Here is a 12,370-nt window from a genome sequence, read left to right as displayed (position 1 = left end):
AAATTTATAGTCGTGTATTTGGTTATAATAAATTTAAGAAAAGACCATAAAGAGGTGATTCCAAAATTTTTCTTTTGCGTTAAAATTTTTTGAGTGGTGGTGTTAGGTTATTTAAACCCTTCCCTTTGTTTCTGAGTACCAAACTCGAATTTTCCAACTAGGCCCTGTATAGTAGTTATTCTCGTTTAAATATCAAACGATATGGAGAAATTCATCAAAGCAGCTGATGAGGTGGCACAGTTGAGGCTGAGTTCAACGACAGACCTCAAGCTGAACACACAAAATATACTCTAACCATTCACCAAGGAGAGTTAAAGAATAACACTGGTCGACGGCCAAAATTTACCAGAGACCCCGTTATGAAATTCATATGCAAAACCACCCCCTGATTTCGAAAATCGAGTTCATTTTTGATTCTATGGTACCGTTTTTGAGATATTTGCAATTTACCGTTATTCGAAAAAACCAAAAAGATTAATTAATTACGTATATCTCACGAATGGGCCAAGGAATTGCAGTTTGCAGAATCGGAAAGACGATAAAATTTGCTATAAATGCATCATACATTGTTTTTTGCTCAACCAGATAGTTTTCGAGTTGGCGGCCACCGTGGTGTGATGGGTAGCGTGCTCCGCCTATCATACCGTATGCCCTGGGTTCCAGTCCCAGGCAAAGCAACATCAAAATTTTAGAAATAAGATTTTTCAATTAGAAGAAATTTTTTCTAAGCGGGGTCGCCCCTCGGCAGTGTTTGGCAAGCACTCCGGGTGTATTTCTGCCATGAAAAGCTCTCAGTGAAAACTCATCTGCTTTGCAGATGCCGTTCGGAGTCGGCATAAAACATGTAGGTCCCGTCCGGCCAATTTGTAGGGAAAATCAAGAGGAGCACGACTCAAATTGGAAGAGAAGCTCGGCCTTAGATCTCTTCGGAGGTTATCGCGCCTTACATTTATTTTTTTTAGATAGTTTTCGAGATATTAGCTTATCATTTCAGATTTTTGTTTTTTTTTTTTATGAAAAAAATATGAAAAAAATTACTCTTTGCGAGGGCAGCATTCCAAAACCATAACTTTTTTCCAGATATTTTTTCTTTACGTAAAGCTCTGTTTAATTAGAAAAAAGATAAGCTATCATCGAAAAAAATCGATGCAAAATCACGTAAGTTATAAGCGATCAAATAAAAATACCCAGGTTGCGCAATTTCAACGTATACCTCAAAACGTATGTATGGTATAAAGAAGAGTGAAATATCTAGCTATGCTCTGTTTCTAGTTAAAAGTTCAATTTATGAATGAAATTACCCATATTTTTAACTTTTTTTAAATTTATTTATGTTTATACTATATTCTAACAATCTTTATCTTAATTTGATTTTGTGTCTACCGAGAAAAGAAGCAACGACCTTTTCAAAGGATCCCCACGCTGCTGCCTCAACTGATGAGAGTAGTCCTTCGAATTGATTATTGGTGATCAACTTTTTTTATTTGTGGTCCAACAAAAATACCTCCTCTATCTTGGCTTGAGAAATATCTGGAAAAATTGTTTTCAAATAGTCGAATGCTCCGCCTTCTTTATCCAAAGCCTTAACAAAGTTTTTAATGTAACCGATCTTGATGTGTAAGGGTGGAAGTATGATTTTCTCTTTCTTGACAAGATGGGTGTATTTGATGTTATCCACACCAACGGTAAACTCGACTCTTTCCGGTTCACCTTAACATCGGATGACACAAATTTAAATTGTTGCATACGAGAAATGTGGATCTCGGCCTTTTCCTTGGATAGTTCCAAATCTCTTATCCAATCATTAAGTTGTGCTTGTGACAGAACGTTTCTCTCGTTTCCCATGCGAAATTCAGTACAACTTGATTCCCCGCACTCAGATATTACTGATCACAATGGAACTGGATCCGCAACTGCCGTTGAATGTAGTACTGGTAATGTCACTGTAGGTACGCTGGCATAGGTTACTCTTCTTGATCTTCCAACGCCAAGTACTTTTGTTTGACAAATATAACACTCTATTAAATGGCAAGTAGGTTCTTTCCATATCATTGATGTATCAAATTTTATTTGTTGTCCTGATTCCAACTGAATCAATTCTACTCGACACGATGTACACAAAGTGTTCGGTGTCCATGGTTTTTCATAATTTTTAGGCTCAATGCCAAAATACTTGGAGTATAAAGTTTTGATATGATCTGAGAACACTCGTCGTCGCCTTATGATAGTATATTGACCACACATGAAACAGAATATATCTGGATCGTTATTACACTCAAATTCTCGCGTCCTTTTACTCATTTTATTTTTTTTAATAAATCACGGTTTTGAAATTTGACTTATGAACTGAACTATCTCCGGCGAGCCTTGCAGATGTTATGAAGTTTCAAGGCGCATTAACTCATATTTATACTCGGAACAAGAATAAAATTGAAAAAATCAAATCTTACCTAGACAAAAAGGTTCCTTTTTATACGAAGCCGGGAAAAGAAAATACTACCTGCTTTAGATGTAGGCTTTAAAAATTTCCTGTGTCTTATAATTTTGAAAATTTACCTGCATACTTACCCATAAGTGACGGAAATACATGTTTATAACTACATGCCTACAGCAGGTTTCGAACCCAACCACTCTTCCTTTCGGTGCAACCACTCTACCTACTATAAAATAATTCGAGTATTAAAAGTACTATTTGATTTATTTAAAGAAAAAGTATTATCATTGCTATGGTGTTATTAGTTTATCCGGATAATATCCCAGGAGGGTGGGGCCGTGTGTAGAAGTCCACGAAAGTGGGGAAAGCTTCTGACCGCCATTCACCTGGGAATGGCCAGAGCGATTCTTTTGCATGCGGTTCAAGCAGCTCACTACTGCCGGTCGCTTGCGGCCAAGTATCCTCTGGGTAGCCGCTAAACACCCGTTTAGCGGTGAGCTAATGTGAGAAGGCGACAACCTGGCTAGGCCACTCTGACATAATCGGTTTAAGGGCTAGCCGGGGGAGATTTCATCGGCAGCGTCTGTACACCTCTAGGTGCGGCTGCAAGCGGGCGTCTGTCTTGGAGCAAGCGGCTCGCTATATAAACGTGCCAATTAATATTTTCACCCCCGCTGAGCGGGTTGTGCGCTGGGCTTGGGACCAGTCACGTAAAACCATACTCCAATGAAATATAACAAGCCTCGGATAAATACACTCTCTATTGATGACGACCATGGCAAACGTTTGAAGGACAATGAATTGAGGGCATGCACCTGGAACGTCTGCTCCCTGAATGGGATTGGTGCAGATGCCCGGCTGGTTGATGTCCTCGTCAAAGCAAAATCTGACATCACCGCCATCCAAGAAATGCGTTGGACGAAGCAAGGAAGAAAGAAGATCAAAAATTGTGACATATATTGGAGTGGCCATGTGAATAAGCGCAGTTTCGGCGTCGGATTCGTGGTGGGAGAGAGACTTTGTCGCCAAGTGCTGGCGTTCACGCCTGTGGACGAGCGTCTCGCCGCTATTCGAATAAAAGCAAAATTTTTTAATATATCATTCATCTGCGCCCATGCGCCGACAGAGGAGAAAGACGGTGAGGTGAAAGACACTTTTTATGAACGATTAGAACGCACATACGAGCGCTGCCCCCGTCATGATATAAAAGTCGTGCTTGGCGACTTTAACGCCAGGGTGGGCAAAGAAGGTGTTTTTGGCCCTACAGTCGGAAAGTTCAGCCTACACAATGAAACTTCTCCTAACGGACTGAGGCTGATTGACTTTGCCGGTGCTCGAAACATGGTCATATCAAGCACGAGGTTCATGCATAAAAAGATACATCAAGCTACATGGCTGTCTCCTGATCGAAATACTCGCAATCAGATCGATCACGTTGTGATAGACGGACGGCATGCCTCCAGTGTTTTAGATGTGCGAACGATCCGAGGACCTAACATCGATTCGGACCATTATCTCGTTGCAGCCAAAATACGCACCCGCCTCAACGCGGCTAAAAACAAGGAACAAAAAACACAAGGAAAGCTAGACGTCGAAAAGCTTCAATCACAACAGACTGCCAATGATTTCGCAACTCGACTCTCACACCTGCTCTCTGAGGGCACAACTCATCCTGAAGGAATACAGGAGCAGTGGGAGCATATCTCCAAAGCACTTCATACTGCCGCCGAGGAAAAAATTGGTTACCGGCGGCCACGAAAAAACAACTGGTATGATGAAGAATGCCGCGTTGCAACCGAAAGAAAAGACGCTGCCTACAGGGCTACGTTAAAAGCGAGCGCGACAAGAGGAGTGTGTGAACGCTATCGTGAGTTGAAAAGGGAAGCGAGACGCCTTTTCAGGAAGAAAAAAGCAGAAGCAGAAAGGCGTGAGTGCGAGGAGCTTGAGCTGCTAGCCACCAGGAATAACGCCCGAAAATTCTACCAAAAAATACGGCGACAGACGGAAGGTTTTAAGACCGGGGCAAACTCCTGTAGGAATGAAAACGGCGACCTTGTAACTGATGTCCAGAGAGTGCTTAGATTATGGAGGGAACACTTCTCTGCTCTCCTAAATGGAGGCAGCAATTCACCGCGCAGAGATGAAGAACCCGATCCCGCAATCGATGATGATGGAATATATGTCCCCCCGCCCGATTATGACGAAGTTAGAATAGCAATAACCAGATTGAAAAACAACAAGGCCGTGGGCGCTGATGGATTGCCTGCGGAGCTATTCAAGTTCGGCGGCGAGGAGTTGGTAAGGCGCATGCAGCAGCTTCTTAGCAAAATATGGGCGGACGAAAGCATGCCCGACGGTTGGAATCTAAGTGTTCTTTGCCCAGTCCACAAGAAGGGGGATACTGCAAAATGCACCAACTATCGTGGAATCAGCCTTCTTAATATCGCATATAAGGTCCTTTCAAGTGTATTGTGCGAAAGATTGAAGCCCACCGTGAACCGGCTGATTGGACCTTATCAGTGCGGCTTCAGACCTGGTAAATCTACCATCGACCAGATTTTCACAATGCGCCAAATCTTGGAAAAAACCCGTGAAAAGAGAATCGACACACATCACCTCTTCGTCGATTTTAAAGCCGCCTTCGACAGCACGAAAAGGAGCTGCCTATATGCCGCTATGTCTGAATTTGGTTTCCCCGCAAAACTTATACGGCTGTGCAAAATGACGTTGAGCAACACCATCAGCTCAGTCAGAATTGGGAAGGACCTCTCCGAGCCGTTCGAAACTAAACGAGGTTTCAGACAGGGTGACCCCCTATCGTGCGATTTCTTTAATTTGATGCTGGAGAAAATTATACTAGCTGCAGAACTTAACCGCACTGGAACAATATACTATAAAAGCGTGCAATTACTGGCATATGCTGATGACATTGATATCATCGGCCTAAACACCCGCGCTGTTAGTTCTGCTTACTCCAAGCTGGAAAAAGAAGCGGTAAAGATGGGTTTGATGGTGAATGAGGACAAAACGAAGTACCTGCTGTCATCGAGCAAAGAGTCAGCGCATATGCGCCTTGGCAACCACGCTACTGTTGGCAGCCATAATTTCGAAATAGTAAAAGACTTCGTTTATTTGGGAACCAGCATCAACATTAGCAACAACATCAGCACTGAAATCCAGCGAAGAATCAATCTTGCCAATAAATGCTACTTTGGACTAGGTAGGCAATTGAAAAGTAAAGTCCTCTCTCGGCGAACGAAAATCATACTCTACAAGTCATTTATCGTACCCGTCCTGCTATATGGGGCAGAAGCATGGACCATGACAACAGCAGATGAAGCGGCTTTGGGAGTGTTCGAGAGAAAAGTTCTTCGAAAGATTTATGGACCTCTACGCGTTGGCGATGGCGAGTACCGAAGAAGATTTAATGATGAGCTGTACGAGCTATACGCAGACATCAACATAGTCCAGCGAATTAAAACGCAGCGGCTGCGCTGGCTAGGCCATGTTATGCGAATGAAAGATGATGCTCCGGCCAGGAAAGTGTTTCTATCGGAACCCGCCTATGGAAGCAGAGGTAGAGGGCGGCCCCCACTCCGTTGGAAGGACCAGGTGGAAAACGATTTAAACTCCCTTGGTGTGACCAATTGGCGCCGGTTGGCGGAGCGAAGGAGCGACTGGCGCGCCTTGTTGGACGGCCATAACCGTTTAGACGGTTAAGCGCCAATTAAGTAAGTAAGTAAGGATAATATCCCATTTACACTTTATACCTTTAATATATGTATGTATACATACATTGAAGTTGCGCAACCTGGGTATTTTTATTTGATCGCTTATAACTCACGTAGTTTTGCATCGATTTTCTTCGATGATAGCTTATCTTTTTTCTAATTAAACAGAGCTTTACGTACAGGAAATATATCTTGAAAAAAGGTTGTGGTTTTGGAATGCTGCCCTCGCAAAGAGTAATTTTTTTCATATTTTTTCATAAAAAAACAAAAATCTGAAATGATAAGTTAATATCTCGAAAACTGTCTGACCGAGCAAAAAACAATGCATGAAGCATTTATAGCAAATTTTATCGTCTTTTCGATTCTGTTTTTGCAATTGCTTGGCAAATTTATCGTGTCTTTGCCTTTAAAGCAGGATATTCAAAAGGGTATCTCATTAGGACCGTCGCTTAAGAGCACGTGCTCAAAGTTTTTATACTCAGTTGAGCAGAGCTCACAGATTAAGTTTGATTGGATAACGGTTGGTTGTACATATATAAAGGAATCGAGATAGATATAGACTTCCATATATCAAAACAATCAGGATCGAAAAAAAATTTGATTGAGCCATGTCCGTCCGCCCGTTAACACGATAACTTGAGTAAATTTTGAGGTATCTTGATGAACTTTGGTATGTAGGTTTCTGAGCACTCATCTCAGATCGCTATTTAAAATGAACGATATCGGACTATAACCACGCCCACTTTTTCGATATCGAAAATTTCGAAAAACCGAAAAAGTGCGATAATTCATTACAAAAGACAGGTAAAGCGACGAAACTTGGTAGATGAGTTTAACTTATGCCGAAGAATAGAAAACTAGTAAAATTTTGGACAATGGGCGTGGCACCGCCCACTTTTAAAAGAAGGTAATTTAAAATTTTTTGCAAGCTGTAATTTGGCAGTCGTTGAAGATATCATGATGAAATTTGGCACGAACATTACTCTTATTACTGTATGTCTGCTTAATAAAAATTAGTAAAATCGGAGAACGACCACGCCCACTTTTTAAAACAATTTTTTTTTTAATTCAAATTTTAAAAGAAAAGTTAATATCTTTAGAGTATATAAGTAAATTATGTCAACATTCAACTCCAGTAATGATATTGTGCAACAAAATACAAAAATAAAAGAAAATTTCAAAATGGGCGTGGCTCCGCCCTTTTTCATTTAATTTGTCTACGATACTTTTAACGCCATAAGTCGAACAAAAATTAACCAATCCTTTTAAAATTTGGTAGGGTCATAGATTTTATGACGTTAACTGTTTTCTGTGAAAATGGGCGAAATCGGCTGATGCCACGCCCAGTGTTTATACACAGTCCTCCGTCTGTCTTTCCGCATGGCCGTTAACACGATAACTTGAGCAAAAATCGACATATCTTTAATGAACTTAGTTCACTTGCTTACTTGAACTCACTTTATCTTGGTATGAAAAATGAACGAAATCCGACTATGACCACGCCCACTTTTTCGATATCGAAAATTACGAAAAATGAAAAAAATGCCATAATTCTATACCAAATACGAAAAAAGGGATGAAACATGGTAAGGTAATTGGATTGTTTTATTGACGCGAAATATAACTTTAGAAAAAACTTTATAAAATGGTTGTGACACCTACCATATTAGGTAGAAGAAAATGAAAAAGTTCTGCAGGGCGAAATAAAAAACCCTTAAAATCTTGGCAGGTATTACATATATAAATAAATTAGCGGTATCCAACAGATGATGTTCTGGGTCACCCTGGTCCACATTTTGGTCGATATCTGGAAAACGCCTTCACATATACAACTACCACCACTCACTTTTAAAACTCTCATTAATACCTTTAATTTGATACCCATATCGTACAAACTCATTCTAGAGTCACCCCTGGTCCACCTTTATGGCGATATCTCGAAAAGGCGTCCACCTATAGAACTAAGCCCCACGCCCTTTTAAAATACTCATTTACACCTTTCATTTGATACCCATATCGTACAAACATATTCTAAAGTCACCCCTGGTCCACCTTTATGGCGATATCTCGAAAAGGCGAACACTTATAGAACGAAGGCCCTCTCCCTTTTAAAAATACTCACTAAAACCTTTCATTTGATACCCATATCCTACAAACAAAGTCTAGAGTCACCTCGAAAAGGCGACCACCTATAGAAGTAAGGCCCACTCCCTTTTAAATACTCATTAACTCCTATCGTTTGATACCCATATTGCACAAACGAATTCTAGAGTCACCCCTGGCCCACCTTTATGACGATATCTCGAAACGGCGTCCACCTATGGAACTAAGGATTACTCCCTTTTAAAATACTCATTAAGACCTTTCTTTTGATACCCATATTGTACAAACAAATTCTAGGGTCACCCCTGGTCCACCTTTATGGCGATATCTGGAAAATGCGACCACCTATACAACAACCACCACTCCCTTTTAAAACCCTCATTAATACCTTTAATTTGATACCCATATCGTACAAACACATTCTAGAGTCACCCCTGGTCTACCTTTATAGCGATATTTCGAAACGGCGCCCACCTATAGAACTAAGGCCCACTCCCTTTTAAAATACTCATTAACACCTTTCGTTTGATACCCATATTGTACAAACAAATTCTAGGGTCACCCCTGGTCCACCTTTCTGGCGATATCTTGAAACGGCGTCCACCTATGGAACTAAGGATTACTCCCTTTTAAAATACTCATTAACACCTTTCTTTTGATACCCATATTGTACAAACAAATTCTAGGGTCACCCCTGGTCCACTTGTATGGCGATATCTCGAAACGGCGTCCACCTATGGAACTAAGGATTACTCCCTTTTAAAATACTCATTAACACCTTTCTTTTGATACCCATATTGTACAAACAAATTCTAGGGTCACCCCTGGTCCACCTTTATGGCGATATCTCGAAACGGCGTCCACCTATGGAACTAAGGATTACTCCCTTTTAAAATACTCATTAACACCTTTCATTTGATACCCATATCGTACAAACGCATTCTAGAGTCACCCCTGGTCCACCTTTATGGTGATATCTCGAAAAGGCGACCACCTATACAACAACCACCACTCCCTTTTAAAACCCTCATTAATACCTTTAGTTTGATACCCATATCGTACAAACACATTCTAGAGTCACCCCTGGTCCACCTTTATGGCGATATTTCGAAACGGCATCCACCTATAGAACTAAGGATTACTCCATTTTAAAATACTCATTAACACCTTTCATTTGATACCCATATCGTACAAACGCATTCTAGAGTCAACCCTGATCCACCTTTATGGCTATATCCCTAAATGGCATCCACCTATAGAACTATGGCCCACTCCCTCATAAAATACTCTTGAATGCCTTTCATTTGATACACATGTCATACAAACACATTCCAGGATTTCCCTCGGTTCATTTTCCTAGATGGTTATTTTCCCTTATGTTGTCACCATAGCTCTCACCTGAGTATGTAATGTTCGGTTACACCCGAACTTAACCTTCCTTACTTGTTTAGAAATGAAACCCGGTTAGCGAAGAATCCCGAATTGCAAACGGAATACAATCGAGTCGTATCAGAATACGAAACATTAGCTCATATGGCACGGGTACAAGAACATGTTCCGGCAGACACATGCGATACACATTTTTTACCCCATCACGCAGTAGTTAAGGAAGAAAGCACCACCACTAAAGTGAGAGTTGTTTTTAACGCCTCCTGTCCCACTGCTAATGGAATCAGTTTAAATGATGTCTTTCAGTCCTTCAGAGTGATGTAACGATTCTCATAATCCGTTGGAGATTGTTCCGATACGTATTCAACAGTGACATCGAAAAAATGTACCGGCAGATATTGCTAGAGTCCAGCGACACCAGGTATCAACGCATAGTCTTCAGGTCATCCACCAGCGAACCCATCAGCCTATACGAATTGAAGATCGTGAACTTCGGAATGAACTGCGCGCCCTACCTGGCCAAAAGGGCCCTTCTTCGTCCTTCGGACATCCTACGACAGTTTATGTATGTCGACGACGTTTTAGCGGGCGGCCATACCATTTCCACCGCCACGAAGGCAAGGGACGAAATCCAAGCGGCATTACAATCAGCCGGCTTCTCTCTCAGGAAGTGGAATTCAAATTGCGACCAGCTACTGGAAGGTATTCCAAGATCGCATTTATTAAATAAAAACTGTTTAAATTTTGAAGATGCTAGCAGGGTTAAAGCCTTAGGGATCAGGTGGAATGCCCACTCTGATTATTTCTATTTTTCTACGAAACCCATAGATAACCAAGTCGTGTTCACAAAGAGAACAATATTGTCTGCTATAGCAAAATTTTTTGACCCACTAGATTGGCTAGGGCCATTTATTATTACCTCGAAAATCATTATGCAAGGTATTTGGCTGGAAGGCACGGGCTGGGACGAAGCCGTATCTCCCGCGATATTAGATAGATCGCATGATTTTTTAGAAAGCTACCGAAACATTGACATTCGTATACCACTTTGGGTACGATTTTCCCCAGTAGCGAGCATCGAACTACATGGCTTTTGCGATGCTTCTGAGATAGCATATGCAGCCGCAATATACCTGAGGGTACAAATAGAGAATCATCTGTTCGTAAACTTGCTCTTTGCAAAAACCAGAGTAACCCCGGTCAAGACCATATCTCTTCCCCGCCTTGAACTATGTGGTGCAGTTCTACTAGCAGAAATAGTAGAGTCAGCCGCAAAAAGTCTCAATTTTAACAACCCTACAACCTATCTATGGACGGATTCGACAATCGTCCTTGCATGGATTCGCAAACCCCATGCTCGTGGTACACTTTCGTTGCCCATAGGGTGACAAAAAGTAGGGAAAGAAAACTGGCTTCATGTCGACTCGGCATCAAACCCGGCAGATCTCGCAAGTAGGGGTATACCCGCTGAAGATCTTATCAACAAAGCCCTGTGGTGGGAGGGCCCTTCTTGGCTTCATGAAGACAGCTCAAATTGACCTACCCAAGAAACAGAATATACCACCACGTCAGAAGAAAAGCGGGTCCAGGTACACTCATCAATAGTAGATACAGACTCGGATATCACAAGATTTCCTGACCTCTCGAGAGCTTTGAAAGTACTATCCTACGTCTGGAGATTCTTTCAAAGATCTAACCCAAAAACAAGAGCCTCATTTCAGGCGAATTCTTGCTCAATTTCTTCGAGCGAAATAAAATCAACGACCCAACGTCTGACTGTTATCTATCAAAAGAGGCATTATGGGGAGAAGTATTCAGCTTTAAAATCTAAAACACTTATAGGAGCAAAGAGCGAGGGACTACCACTGAACCCATTCTTAGATGAAAGGGGTTTATGAGGTCAGGCGGCCGCCTCAAAGCTTCCGAAGATATCCCGTACAACGAGCGCCACCCAGTTATTTTGCCGTATAATTTCCAGTTGTCGCGTCTTATCGTAAAATTCACCCATAGGATCTCAATCCATGGGGAAAACCAACTTATGCTACGCCTCATACGTACGCAGTATTGGATACCACGGGTCAAGGACATGATAAAATCGATGATCAACAATTGCAAGGAATGCACGATTTACCGAAAACGTGTTCAAACCCAGCTAATGGAAATTTTACCATGGAGAGAACTACGTACTCACGGGCATTCACAAATACAGGAGTCTATTTTGCGGGACGCTTCGATATAAAGTACTTTCGAGGACGAGATTGTAGAGTGTCGAAGGGGTATGTATGCTTGTTCGTTTGCTTTGCAACGAAAGCGATTCACCTGGAACCCACCTCCGACCTCAGCGCTCAATAATTTTTAGCAGCATTTGCGAGGTTCGTTTCGCGAAGAGGCTGCCCTAGTAAGATGGTTTGCGACAATGGCACCAATTTTGTTGGGGCTTCTAGAGCACTTAAAACGGAAATGAGGGAATTCCTAAAAAACGCCCGCGACAACACCCTATCCAGGTATTCCCATCAACCTTTATCGTGGCATTTCATTCCCGCATCAGCTCCTCACATGGGAGGACTGTGGGAGGCGGGAGTGAAAGGCTTTAAAAGCCACTTCACAAAAATCCCCTCAAATGGCAAATTCACCTTTGAGGAGTTTGCGACTTTGCTATGCAGGATCGAAGCCTGCCTCAACTCCCGACCATTGAGCCCTGCGTCAAACAATG

At 41.8% G+C, this 12,370-nt stretch overlaps 1 protein-coding gene across 1 annotated transcript in view; it reads left to right on the top strand.

Moving 5' to 3' along the window:
* Nucleotides 1-12,370, top strand: part of LOC137235482 (calcium-dependent secretion activator-like) — a 3,515,579-nt gene that overhangs the window by 2,149,824 nt on the left and 1,353,385 nt on the right. The window lies entirely within an intron of this gene.

This window comes from Eurosta solidaginis, chromosome X (genome assembly GCF_040869045.1).
Source record: "Eurosta solidaginis isolate ZX-2024a chromosome X, ASM4086904v1, whole genome shotgun sequence".
Classification (NCBI taxonomy): Eukaryota; Metazoa; Arthropoda; class Insecta; order Diptera; family Tephritidae; genus Eurosta; species Eurosta solidaginis.
The sequence above is the reverse complement of the archived record's forward strand: the minus strand, read 5'-3'. Positions and strand labels throughout refer to the sequence as shown.